General features: G+C 39.9%; 1 long non-coding RNA gene across 1 annotated transcript in view; it reads right to left on the bottom strand.

Moving 5' to 3' along the window:
- Nucleotides 1-1,982: 1,982 nt before the first annotated feature.
- Nucleotides 1,983-14,456, bottom strand: part of LOC141982179 (uncharacterized) — a 64,618-nt gene continuing 52,144 nt past the window's right edge. The window contains exon 4 of the long non-coding RNA XR_012637980.1: nucleotides 1,983-2,705. This is a non-coding gene — a long non-coding RNA (uncharacterized LOC141982179). The remainder of the gene's footprint in view (nucleotides 2,706-14,456) is intronic.

The raw sequence follows: 14,456 nt of genomic DNA on the forward strand, positions 1-14,456 counted from the left end.
TTCAGAAGGTGCTATTTTCCCCTCTTGAATCCCAGAAATATGGATTCTGACACTATCTCGAGGGGGAGGGGGTAGAGAACTGTGAACATGAATTACTCCCTGGGTGGAAGTCCCTGTATAAACATTGTTTGCCTAAACATTAGACAAGAAGTAATTCTAGGATTACCTATGTCTTTTCCAATTGTTACTTAATTTGAATATATCCATACCTGAGTCAATGTAATATCCCCCTTAACATACTTGTAGATAGCCCCAGCAGACTGATACTTTTAGATCAGAGGATTCAGTATACTCTGTGAAAGATTTTCTTGTTTGTGTGTCAGATCCATCATGTATTGCTAATAGCAGTATCAATTTTATATTCTATTGCTCACACTTTTGACAACCGTTTTCTGAAGTTGCAGATAAAATTCACAAAGACAGGTCAGCGAATACATTTCAAATTGGTTAAACAGTTCAGCCTGCGGTACCTAGGCATCACCACAGGGCATACTGGAACTATAGTCACCCAAACTGAATCACCTTGTCGTGAGTGGTCCTGAAGTGTTTGAAAACTTTGAAAAGTTTTTTGCCATGGGTTGATATTAGGGAATGAAAAGACATTTGACATCTTGAATTACACATTCTACTGTCTAAGTGATATGCAATCTTATCATCAGCAATGAGGAAGTGAGTAGGTGACTATAGTGTATGACTGGCTAGTTTAATGCTGGACATATTTTATTTTATTATCACCACTCGAAGAAATAGTTATCCTCTAGGTCAATGGTTCTCAAAAATTATTTGCAAGCCCCTTCTTTGTGTATGTAGTTGTTCATGTCTCCCCACCAAACAAGTACATATATTGATAGAAAAAATCAACATGCAACTCTCACTAAATATTAAAAACAGATAAGGCATTGCTTCAGACAGAGCCAATGATCCATTGTAGTAAGAGCAAAAGCAGAATTGCGATTGTGGTTGATGCTTACAATTACATGTGCACATCGCCTCATAGCAAATGCAGTAACATACAGATGGCAACGGGTTTGTGCAATGCTATGGAAGCTTAACAAAAATCCATCAAAACACACAGCACCATCTAGAGTCAATGCACAGCGTCATGTGAGGACCTGATACGTCTGGAGGAATCAGCTTTGATAGTTACTCAATGCTGTACATAAAATGTGTGCAGTACGGTTTTTTTCTTAAAGCTCCTCACGCCCCCAGAATACATTCTGCGCACCCCAGTCTGAGAACCTCTGCTCTTGGTGTATGAGAAGGACTCTGGTGAGCTTCAACTGTGAGGCCAACAGACTTCATATAGTAAATGAATCAATGAGGCTTTAAGTCCTTTATCTTACACAGCATTCTGTTTAGTGAAGGGTTTTTTTTTAAAAAAAAGGTATTATATGGATAGATGAAGCAAAAGGAGACAGTTGACTGATAATATCATCTTGTGGTCTTACCGCTAACTTGTATCTTGAATGACTTTGGAATATTTGTTACAGTATATTTATTGACAGTTGCAGAAAATGTGCTTTATTGCTCTGCTTGTCATCTGATCAATGAATAAATTAAAAATACTGTCAGTTTCAGGTAGATTTCTTAAAGATTAAAATTATTTTTGTTTATTGCTATTATAAACATATAGGGACAGACTCTGATACCTTTACTCAAACAGAAACCCAAGTACTGTATTTGTATTGGGGACTATGTAGAGGTCTCACAAGCAAGATCAGGGCTTCATTTTAACAAACAATAAGAGACAGTCCTAGCTCTAATGAAGAGTCTAAGAAGGCAAGGAAAATATAAAGTGTGAAATCCTAACCCAGTTGACATGAAATGGGAGTTTTGCCATTGACTTCAGTGGGACCAAGATTTCATCCAAAGGAGAAGAGGGAAACAGATTGGAAGCCCTTTGGGATCATCACTCTTACATTTTTATACAGTGTCCAGCTCAGATGATTTTAGAATCCTATGCAACGTCTGAATGTGTGTTTTCTGTTACACTATTCACATGCCCCTTGAAGCGGTAAATAGTGGGCTCAGAACATCTGCTCTTTCTGGGAGAGGGTGTGTTTAATTCAGGGGAGAAGGGGAGTTTCTCAGCATTGATTCTAGTGGTTGGGCAGTGGGCTGTGTGGCTGTAGCTCTCGGGAACAGGTACTAGATAGAGGATCTGCACCCTGAGTGAGTGCCTAGACACCTCAAGATAAGGACAGGGCATAGGCTATATTCACACTTAAAACACACAAGGATTTAATGTCTAGATCCCCTCACAGGAGGTTGGCAAGTAGCCAAGAGTGGGCACTCAACTGGAGCTGTGACACTTGGTCAGGCTTCCTTGGATGTGAGAGAGCAGGCAACTGTATTGGTTAAATTCAGTCAGACATTGAATACTTGGCAGCCACAAAAGTACCCACAATTTATAATGGTGTTTTCTTTCCAGTATTGATACAATTAGATCTGCGCCAAAGACTGATGTGTAACTTGCTCATTCCTTCAATAACTTGGGTTTTGAGACCCTTTTCTCCAAAAAACGCATAGAGCATTCACAAAAGGGTTAAGCTTGTTTGCATCTTGCTGATCTCTTGTTCCAGTATCCTTCATTTGTGGAAAGTTCTCTTAGAATACAAACCTCCTAGCAAATCAGCAGGGGTTGTTTTGCTTCCAGCTCCTAGGAGCCAAACCTGCAGGGCTGAGCAACACTGTCCCATCACATCCTGAAATAAAATATTCAAGTCAGTCAGTTAATTTTTAGAAAGGTTGAATGTTTTTATGGGAGTTACTTAGTAAAATATGCTCTCAGTGTAACCCTAGTTTTAACTGACTCATTTAAAGAATCTTGTAGAGAATAAAGAAACATGGTCTTCTAGATTAGGTGTGTGTTGTTTCATTGGAAATGTCAAGACATAAAGGCATCAGCAACAACAACCAACAATATAATATCCAAAATAATGGTACAAGATTAGCACTGCCTGGCATGACTTGGTGGTGCTGTAATGGAATTTATAATCATTGAATGGAAAATCAAAAGATACAAAAAGTAGTGCTCAGCACCACCCTCATTTCATCAATTTAGCAATTTTTGATTGATTATGCCATTCTTTTCATTCGCTCAGATCAAGTTTACATTTTCTTCCAAGTTGCAATAATACAATAATGGTTACTGTAATGAAGTCATTAAATCTGGGAGTCAATATTGATGGATGATCAGAAAGATCTTATGAACTGCATTGGCAGTTATAAATAATGGTTTACTAGAAACCATTGGTCCCATAGTTATGAGTAATCAATTTATATTGCTAAAAATTGGACTTGTGGAAACAAACATTCTGGTATACTTGGCCAGATCCTGAGCTGATATAAATCAGACTAGCTATACTGCAATACAGTTAGGCCAGTTAACATCATTGGAGGATTGTGTTTTTTAACAGAGGAGATGCTATGATATCAATAGCAATACTGACAGTCCAAAATATTCAAAAATTATGAGTCAGGTCCCATCATATCTTAACATTTGGTTTAAAAATCATGAGATTTAAAAAAAAATACATTTTGTGGGTTTTTTTCTTCTGATTTTTGAACCTTCAGAATGCAACCAGGTCTCATTTCCCCCCCCCCCCACAATTAGAGGGATAGAAAATTTAATTTTTATTTTTAAATGAAAGCTGAGATTCTTATTTAATCATTTGTCCCCAGGAGTTGGGGCTTTATGGGAAACATCAAATACTGTGAGACTTGTGATAAAAAATGCAAGCATTGTCAACACAGCTGTCATTCAACAACTGTAAAGAAAAAAACCAAACACTACCATCACAAAGGCTACCTAAAATAGTCGCCTTTTTTAAAAAAAAAGATGAGGCTTCAAAAGGATGTGCTAAGTGGTCATCAAAACTGTTGTATCAACACAGAAACAGGCACGCAGTAGATCTAAGGTCCGGTAACTCCCAGAGGAGGTGACTTCCTATCTAGCACCTGGCTGCCCAGAAGAAATTCCCTGTACCTCCGCACAGAGGGTATGGCTACACTGCAATCTAAGTTGTGACTGCAGCTCAGGTAGCCCTACCCGCGCTACCTTTATCTGGGTTAGCAGTGTAGACATGGGGGACCACGCCTCGGCACAGGTTAACAAAGGAAGTAGGTACTGAGGGTCCTCAATGTGCTTATAGAGACCACACTTAGGCCTGTGCCACCACTTCTATGCGGTTATTGTGAGCCATGCTAGCACAGGAACAACTATCATGGGTCTGTCTACCCAGGTTTCAGTCACACCGCAGATTGCAGTGTACACGCAGACTTAGCTAAAGGGAGGCATGCAGGAAAGTGGCAGGATAACCAGACTCTGAAAGACCCAAATTCCCCCAACATTATACACAAATAGACATTCACTCTAAGGTTGGATAACCTTGGTCTCATTTACAGTTTGTATCATTCTATACCAGTGAACAACAATATAAAAAATAGATGGTTTGAAACTCTCAGCCTTTCTCCTAGTTCCAGTCCTCAGTGCAATTTGAATTGGAGTAACTTTCCTTGCGTTATTCCATTTTGACCTGTGAAGTCAATGGGCACTACTCACATGAGTAGCTGCTCATTTGGTGGGAGTCAGAGGTTCACAGTCTGCCTCTAATAGCCTATGTTTGGGGTGTTTGAAGACAGAGTTTTGGTACAAACAGAAAAAAAAATGACTAGAATGATAATGGGATATGCCATATTCTCTGACAATGAAGATGTCACCTCAGATCTCAATATCATTGTCACTTTCAATATCCTTGTCTCACTGAGCAATTTTCATTTTGTTGAATACATTTTTTGAGGCAGAGTACTGGTCCAAAATAAACATACTTCTTAACTGATTAGAGGCAAAACACTGATAGTCACTGATTAGAGGCAAAACAAAGATGGAGGCCTCAACCCCAATCAATTAAGGTGGGCAATTATAACACAGGTCATAGGACATCCCTGAATTAATTCTTCTTTGAACTAGATCATATCTTTTAGATCAGCCATAAATGATCTGCACAACAACACACTGGTGGCTGATATCGGATCAGATCATAAGTTTGTGTTGGCATCAGTGAGGATGTCCTATGGCCTGTGTTATAATAGCCCACCTTAATTGATTGGTCTTGTTACAGTTGGTATGGCAACACCCATTTTTTCATGTTCTGTGTGTATCTATCTATCTATCTCTTCCTACTCTATTTTCCACTGTTTGCATCCGATGAAGTGGGTTTTAGCCCACGAAAGCTTATGCCCAAATAAATTTGTTAGTCTCTAAGGTGCCACAAGTACTCCTCATTTTTTTTTTTTTGCTGATACAGACTAACATGGCTACCACTGTGAAACCTGTCACAAAGAGGAATACAATGCAGGGGTTTATTGCAAGATAAGACAATTGGGTGGGCCATATGAGCTGAAGATGTTGGCAGTGAAAGAAAAGCACAGGCAAATAATGAAAAAGCAAAGAATAAGCAATGGAAAGAATATTTGAAGAACTGTACAAAGTGTAGAACATGGTAGATGAAACAGTCTTGGAGATGCTTCCCAGTACAAAATGAGGGAGAGCAGAAGTTGGAATTGTGATCAGAAGTAAAGATCTCAATAAAAAGTTTGAAAAAGAAAAGGGCACTGGGAAGTGACAACATAATGACAGAGCTTCTGCAAGCAGGCAAGAAACACAGGGTAAAAGTGAGACACAAGTTATTCAACAAGATTTACAAACGAGGAAGCACTGAGCGAATGAGGGAAAAGGAGATAGGAGTGAGTGCAAGAACTACAGAAGAATCAGCATATTGAGTGTGTGGAAAAAGGCTTCACCAAGCGATTGCAGAGGCGAATGAAGAGAAATGTGGAAGCAGAGAAGGAGGCCAAATTTAGACCAGGACAAAGTACAATGGATCAGCTGATCATGATAAGACATGTTGAAGAAGTAAACAGAACATAACCAAACCTGCTACAACTTCTCCATAGACTTCAAACAGGTTTTTGACAGCATTTGGCAGAAAAGGTTATGGCAAGTTTGGAGAATGTATGGCACCCCCAAGAAATTGATCAAGTGATAGACAACATCTACAGGATGTTGATGAATGGTTCAGGAATATGTAGGAGTGAGACAAGGATGTATGCTATTGCCTGATTTGTTTAACTTGGTAGTGGGAGCAGTAATATTGTAGCACTGAGGGATTAAATGGGAGGAATCATGTTATGTGGGAGGACAGTGAATAACCTTAGATTCACAGATAATATTGACTTCATAGCACTGACGAAGGAGGACAGCAATTGGAAGATAAGAGGAACAAGTAGAGATCAAGGCCAAAGACAGAGACAAAGAACTAGAACAAGTGGGGGGAAATTGTGTACCTTGGAGAATTAGAATAAAAGAATATGAACTACGAAGATGATATAAAAAGAAGAATTGGACTAGCTGCTACTGTATTCGGAAAACTCTACAAGATCTGGAAGGCTAAAATGAAAATCAATGTATATGAGACAACTGTCCTGCCAATACTGCTGTATGGGTCAGAATGCAGGAGTGTGAAGAAAGCCAAGAAATGAAAGATATTGAATGCAGAAATGAACTGACTGAGGAGAATATGGAGAGTTTCAATGCTGCAGAAAAGAAAAAAAATGAAGTGATAAGAAAATGTTTAGGAGAAGAAATAACACTGTTACAGAATATTCAAGAAAGAGATCTGTAGGGGTTTGGACATGTGTCAAGAATGGAAACAGAAAGGATACCATACTTCAAGATACATACCAGAGTGCAAGAAACTAGAAATAGAGGAAGCCTAAGGATGCACTAGATAGACACAGTAAAGAATGACAGAACACAAAAGGTTTAAAGATGAATGAAGCCATGAAGCTGGTACCAGATAGAAAGTAATAGAAAGACTTACTCTGGCACCATCATCACTGCTGAGCTGATGGACGGGAATCAAAATAGAAAACTATATCTTTTAGAAAAAATCTAATATTGATTTAAAATTTCCAGTGACAGTGAATCTACCACTACACTTGGTAAGTTGCTGCAATGGTTACTCTGTGTTCAAAATGTGCGCCTTATTTCTAGTCTGAATTTGTCTAGCTTTAGCTTCCAGATATTTATACCTTTGTCTGATAGACTGAAGAGCCCTCGGTTATCAAATTTTTGTTCTCCATATAGGTGTTTATTGACTTTAATCTAGTCACCCCGTAACCTTTTATTTGTTGATTGATTGACACCAGGAGTTCAATCCGTTTCGGTTATCAGTAAAAGGCATATTTTCTGATCCTTTAACCATTCGCATGACTCTTGTCTGAACCCTCTCCAATTTATCCAACATCCTTCTTGAATTGTGGAAACCAGAACTAGGCACAGTATTCTGGTAGCAGTCATAAATAAAGAGGTAATATAACATCCCTTCTATGCAAGATTCACAAATTGTGAGAAATATTGTGTCTGCCAAGCATTAAGGTACAACTAGATTGAATTTAACAAATATGATATTTCTGTGAACAGCTCATGAAGATTATTCTTCAGATACTACAGTAATGTGGTGGGGGGGCATGCAAGTAGAGAGATACTCAGCAGGATAAATTCTCGGCTGGTGAAAATGAGCAAATTGAAGGAGTAGCATGTGACTATGCCAATGGTGGATTTAGCTACTAGTCTGTGAAGAGCAACTCTGCCCTGTGAGCCAAAAGAAAGATTCTCTGTCATCCACTAGGAACTGCGCTAATCTTATCATAGAACTAATTTATGTATTAGGATCATTAATAAGAACATAGCTGCCCAAAGGGAAACATGCATGAAGTGTAGTTGTATCTATGTCAGTCCCAGGATATTGGAGGGAAAATAAAAGATATTACGTCACCCACCTGGTCCCCCAAAGTGAAATATGGTGACAGTTAACAGGGGGATTTGAACTAGACCCTTAAGAATAGGGAGTCGCTGAGGTTGAAAAGAGCAGTGACTTGGTCAGGCCTCTTTGGTATGTGAAAGAGGAGATGGCCATATGGAGTAATCTGTGATGAAAGTCTGTGCGTTGAATCATGCAGAGTGGGGACTTGAGCCTGAATCTCTGATGTCCCTAGCCAGTGGCCTAATTATTTGGCCATAGAGAGTTTCTCACTCTCTTGCTCTTGTATTATGACCAGACATTATAGTTAAATACTGAGAACTTGTTAGGTTTGCTGTGCTGCCTGCTGTGAAGGGGAGGAAAACTGCAGAGAAAGCCAGGGCTGTGTGATAGGGGAAAGCATCTGTGTGAGACGCATCTCCTCTGTGTAGCTGCTTGCCTTGTGTCTATAAAATTATCCATGTGGCCAATGGGCCATGCAGCAAAAATGGTTAAAGAGAAGAAGAGAGTGGTGAGTAACTACTTCATGGGGTATGCTGCCAACCAGATCTATAAAAGATCTGCAGAAAAAATGTGTTGAACATAAAGACAGCACTAACTCCAAGCACTTCATGATCTTCCCATGGAACCATGAGGCTCACCAGCTCCTGCTCTGGCTGTGCTGCCATGGCAGGTGTTGGTGGGGCTGGAGACCACCATTAAGGGACATTTCAATGCAGAGCTCTGTGGAGGCCCCAGGACTGATGAATCAATCCCGCAGAGAACTACAACTTCTGTATATTTTCTGGCCCTGCTTTCTAAATGGTCCTGTGGACTTGGGCTCTGGAGGGGGAAAGGGAGTATGAATCCACCTCATGATAATGAGGTTACTGTAGTTTAGAATCTTCATCATTATGAAGGAATTGCTTTCAGGAGATAAGTATGTAGTGGAGTGTATGTCATGCATGTTGCTTTATGGCTGGCGGACAGTTTGGATAAGTAATGACAAGAAGCACAGAGGAGTTAGGTTGTCTGGAGAGAGAAGGCACAGCATTTTAATTACCTGTGTTTGTTCTTAGCTCAGTCTGACTGCTCAGTCCTCTGGAAACATCTAGTTCAAACTGGGCATGCTCCAAAGCTTAATACGGTAATTAACATAGTCATTCCCATACTGACATGGCAACTGTCCATACAGGACATATTTTCATAAGTTAAATAATTTATAACCAGTCCTTATATCTTGTTATAACTACCCTGAAGAATGAATGAAGTTGGTTCTTTTCAGCATATGAGTTGTTTTTTTGTTGTTGTATGGATACATTGCTGGTTATTCTTAAAGGTACAGTATAGTCTTTTATTGCTCTCTAACAGTATTGGACTACATTTTCCCTTGTAGAAGAAAAACCTACATAAGAAGTCAGGAAACTCTGAGTTCCCATTGCTGGGGTTTTGTCTACATTGGCCCGCATTTTCCCCTAATGAATCTTACCTTCTTTTCTCCCTCTAGGTTACCTTTTTTTGTGCCTTTTGTATTATATCTGTTCCCTCAGTCATGTTCAGAACTCCTCCCATTAGGGTATCCTCACTGGACCAACGGAGCTATGCCAATTTACACAAGCTGAGGATCTGGCCCTGAGTGTTGAATCTATGGAGTCTATTTACTGGACTTTTTGCTGGCATTTCAATGCTGAAAATTACATGTGTACATGTCTATAGAATACCATTTTGAATTTAGTACTATAGCTTGCTGACCCCATCAAATGAGTTCAAAACATAAACATAGATCATCACATGACACTGTGGATTATTTTGCAGTGTAACCCAAGGCCATTTGCTTTAATTAGGGTCCTCTGAAAGAGGGATTCAGGAGCAGATGATCAAAGCACAGTTAAACACTCTTTCCCTCCTCTCACAACTCTCTTTTTGTCTACCTTCTCATGTTTCTGTTTTCTTTTTCCTGTATCTTCCCAGAGCAATGGTGGTGAATGTTAATGATTCAATATTTGGTTCTACTCCATCCAATCATTTTTAGAAAATTAAGCCCCATACACTGTATAGTTTAAGCATAATGAGACATTTATACTAATGAATAATAATGATATACAAATGAACTCTGCTTCTGATTAGCTGCGGACATGTCACTGCCTGGTTGGCAAAGAATAATAAAAGAAAATAGATAAGGTGCAATGGCTTTTTTTTTTTTGGTCATTTATCGTAGTCAAGAGAAGCAAGTTAGGAAAATCATACAGCACAGGGAGTAGGCAAGGAAAAATAAATTAGTGTCTGCACAACTCTGCCATTTTAAAATGATGTTTTCATAAGCAGGTCTGCATTAAGAAATGATGGTAGGTGATATTTCTGTTTAGTCAGAAGTGACAGAGCCATTTTATTTCATAAGCAGTCAACAGTACGCACAACCCCAATAAAAATAACAACAACCAACCAGCAAACCAAAATCAGCGTTAATATTAGATTAACATAGTGAGGAAAGAGAGTCTGAGGATTATGGAGCAGATTTTGATCTCAGTTCCACTGCTCACAGGGAGTCTGGCAATGGTTGTGTTTCTCAATTCAGCTGGGTGAGAAAGTAAAAGATTGAGTGACACTTTTCATGCTGATAGATCTCTTTTGCTGAAGCAGCACTACCTTCCTTGGAGCAGGTTGCTTTAGAAAGAATTTTATGATTTTTTTTCAAGCACTGTGACTTACCATTTCTGGAAATAAAATTTAAAATACAGTTTGTCCCCAGGGTAGCATTTCAACATGTTAGGGACTTGGAGCCAGTGCCTGCACCACGACAGTCAATGGGAACATGATGAAATGTTTAATTCTGCTTGCTTTACTCGCTCAAATAGTCCTATTGATTTCAGTGGGATTTCATGTGAACAAAGGGGCAGGATTTGGTATGTTTTAATTTATGATTTAATACTCAGGTACAGATGGGCTTCCAAAGTCACATTGTGGGTAATCTATATTAAAATCATCTGCCAAAGACAAATCAAAAGTGGCCAGTCCAATATTTCTTGCAAACTAAAGCTCTTCTTATTTAGATGAGAGTTTTAAGCATGCAAGGATTAGAATCATAGAATCATAGAATATCAGGGTTGGAAGGGACCTCAGGAGGTCATCTAGTCCAACCCCCTGCTCAAAGCAGGACCAATCCCTTATGCTCCAAGAGTACATAGCTGTTACTATGGGGATCACAAGATGGCTTCATAATTGTTGCAATGCAATGTACTGAGGATGAAATATTGCTGACAGTTAAGAGCAGTAGAAAAAGTGGGTCTGAATGTCCTTTCACTGGTACTTGTATAAATGAGAGGACTATCAGGCCCTATATTTTGTTATTTTAATGGACTGGAATTCACAACAAGTTTGGGTTTTCAAATGTACAAATAAATATGGAGGATATATTGGTGGATTTTGATTCAGACACAATGACAGCAAAGGACAAAGCCTACATTGCAAGCTGTACAGGAAAAAAACAAGATGACTTAAATGACAGCATCTATATAAATGCAAGAGGAGCTATTGCAGTACAACATGTCAAAAATATGGAAAGAAATAATGGTGTCTGCAGACAGGAAAATGTACGGTGCAAACAAACTTGAATCTGGTAATTTTAGAGTCCACATATTTTGCTGTTTTCTGCTAAAACCAAATTTTCATATTAAGAAAAGGTGTCTAGCAAGTTCCTTACCTTTCAGCCATGTGATCACTATCACAGATCACGGTGAGCACCTTTCTTGACCACCCGCTATCACTGCTGTGAGGGGAATCTGTGCTTGAGTGTTTTATCCTCCTGGAACCTGAATGGAGTCCAGCCACTTCCCTGATCTCAGGGTCCCTAGGCACACTCTTAGGATGCATACCTTCTATCTGACACCCCCATTTTAAGTCTTGGAAACTGCTGTCCAACCACTTAGTCCCTCTGGGCACAGCACTGAACCTTCAGACTCCCCAGTACTGGATCATATCCTTTTCCCAGAAGTCTACCTAAAACCAGGAGCTTTTCAGTTTTAACTCCGGCAGGGGAACACAGTATTGGTGAAGCAGTCAACACGTGCACATGTTGCCTGGTTTAATATCTTTATGTTCTTTACTTAATGGATACTCACAGGGGTGCGCTAATCAAACAAAACAATAAAACATCCTAAATACAGTGTCCCTCACTAGCTCACCCTTCCCTTGGTGGTCCTTAGGGGATCTTCTGTATTCTATTAGACAGACAGGGTCTTCCACCCCTTTGCCTATTTCCTGCCTCCACTGCAGGCTCCCACATCTTAATCTGGTGCAAAATGTCTCTTTCTCAGTTCCACCCTGTGAGTCCCTTTATAGACTCCTGCTGGAGTCATCACCTGCTGCTTTTATTCAGCTTTTTGCAGTTTTTCCACTTCTCTCAAACCCTTTTCCCTTCAGATAAGGGGAGGAAGTGTCTTCTCCCACCTACAGCAATTCCATTATTCCAAGGTGTTTTACTTCGAATGGATGATCTTTGAGTGCTGATCACTCACTGTTGTCTCTAGCCTGGGAGAGACATGAAACAACCCTGCTAAGTCAGGCTGGATTCACATACACTTAGGCTTTCAATGACACAGTAATGTCATGATACCATTTCATTAAATTATCCACAATTCAGAGAGACCCCCCCCCCACTTCATCACAATCTCGCTCATAAAGCTGATCTGTTGTGTTCTGTTACCCCATTGTCTCCAGGTAAACAACAGGGACAACAAAACTCCCCCCCACATCTTCTCACAGTCCAACACCTAAACAAATTGAGTAGTGCTTGAGTCATTTAAAACTAGATTGCACTGAGAACTCCTGCTGTCTTGAGAAATGAAAGATTGTTCCCTTGTATGCAGAGAAAACAATCCTTCATTGAACAAGATGAACTGCCTCTTCATCTCTGCTGTTTATGATTCTATCATATGATTCTGTAAATACGTACTATAGTCTTGGAAATGGAAACAAATCTGCTGACCGACAAAAATTGCAAATGAAATGCCTTGTGGTTTATGAAGGAATTCAGCACCAGGTGGTAGCCAGCATTTCCAGTTTCCTCTACCCATCTGAATGCCAGTATGTGACTATCCACTGCTGCTGACAAGATTTAAATGGGAAGATTAGCCCTCTGGGGCTAAATTTGTGACCAGATTTGGGCTGTGTTGTGACAGCAAAATATCAGTGTTTGCTATTTTGCTACTTTCCCAGGCCATCGTGAATTTCACCCTCTTAATCCTAACAATGTATAGTTATTACAGAAGATATATTTTAGTCCCTTGTGTTACCTCAATTAATTGTTGATCTCAACACTAAGGTAAGGCATCTGTAGTGGAAGACAGTGAAAGAAGATGGGATCTATTTGCTACTGGAGAGTGCAAAATAGCACACTTGAGGCAATAGTGAGGAGGCATAAACGTAGAAGTGGATCATATAGGATAGGGAGCAGGACATAGGAATGGTGGAGGTGAGCTGGAGAGTTAAGGTTAAGCCCGGTATCGTGATCAATGGAACCAGAGGCAGAGGGCCAAGTTTCCCTGATGTTCAGCAGCTAGCAGTGTGAGCCATGGAACTCAGTCTGAAACCCCCCGAAGCCCTGGATTTTGCAGACATAACCGCAGTAACATGTGTTCCAAAGAAGACTAATAAGAACATAAGAATGGCCATAGTGGTCAGACCAACGGTCCATCTAACCCAGTATCCTGTCTTCTGACAGTGGTCAATGCCAGACTCTTCAGAGTGAATGTACGGAACAAGGCAATTTCAAGTGATCCATCCCTGTTGTCCAATCCAGCTTCTGGGTTTGGGGACACCCAGAGCATGCTGATGCATCCCTGACCTCTTGGCTAATAGCCATTGATACACCTATCCTTCATGAATTTATCTAATTCTTTTTTTTAACCCAATTATACTTTTGGCCTTCACAACAACCCCTGGCAATGAGTTCCACAGGTTGACTGTGCCTTGTGTGAAGTACTTCCTGATGTTTGTTTTAAGCATGCTGAGCATTAATTTCCTTGAGTGACCCCTAGTTCTTGTGCGATGTGAAAAACAAATAAATAACACTTCCTTATTCACTTTTTTCACACCATTCATGATTGTATAGACCTCTATCATATCCCCCCTTAGTCACCTCTTTTCTAAGCTGAACAGTCCCAGTCTTTTTAATCTCTTTTCATATGTAACCTACCCCTTCCATACCCCTAATCATTTTTGTTGCCCTTCTCCAACTGTACTTTTTCCAATTCTAATATATCTTTTTTGAGATGGGGGGGGAGGACACCAGAATTTCATGCAGTATTCAAAGTGTGGGTGCATCAGGGAGTTATAAAATGTCATTATGATATTTTTGCTCTTATTATCTATCCCTCTCCTAATGGTTCCTAACATTCTGTTCGCCTTCTTGAGTGCCAGTGAACATTGAGCAGATATTTTCAGATAACTATCCACAATGACTCCAAGATCTCTTGCTTGAGTGGTAACTGCTAATTTAGACCCCATCATTTTATATGTACAGTTGGGATATTTTCCAATGTGCCTTACTTTACTTTTATCAACATTGATTTAATCCAGGGGTTCCCAAACTTGGTTCATGGCTTGCTCAGGGTAAGCCCCTGGTGGGCTGAAAGACGCTTTGTTTTCCTGAGT

Source organism: Natator depressus, chromosome 1, assembly GCF_965152275.1.
Source record: "Natator depressus isolate rNatDep1 chromosome 1, rNatDep2.hap1, whole genome shotgun sequence".
In the NCBI taxonomy this organism is placed as follows: domain Eukaryota; kingdom Metazoa; phylum Chordata; order Testudines; family Cheloniidae; genus Natator; species Natator depressus.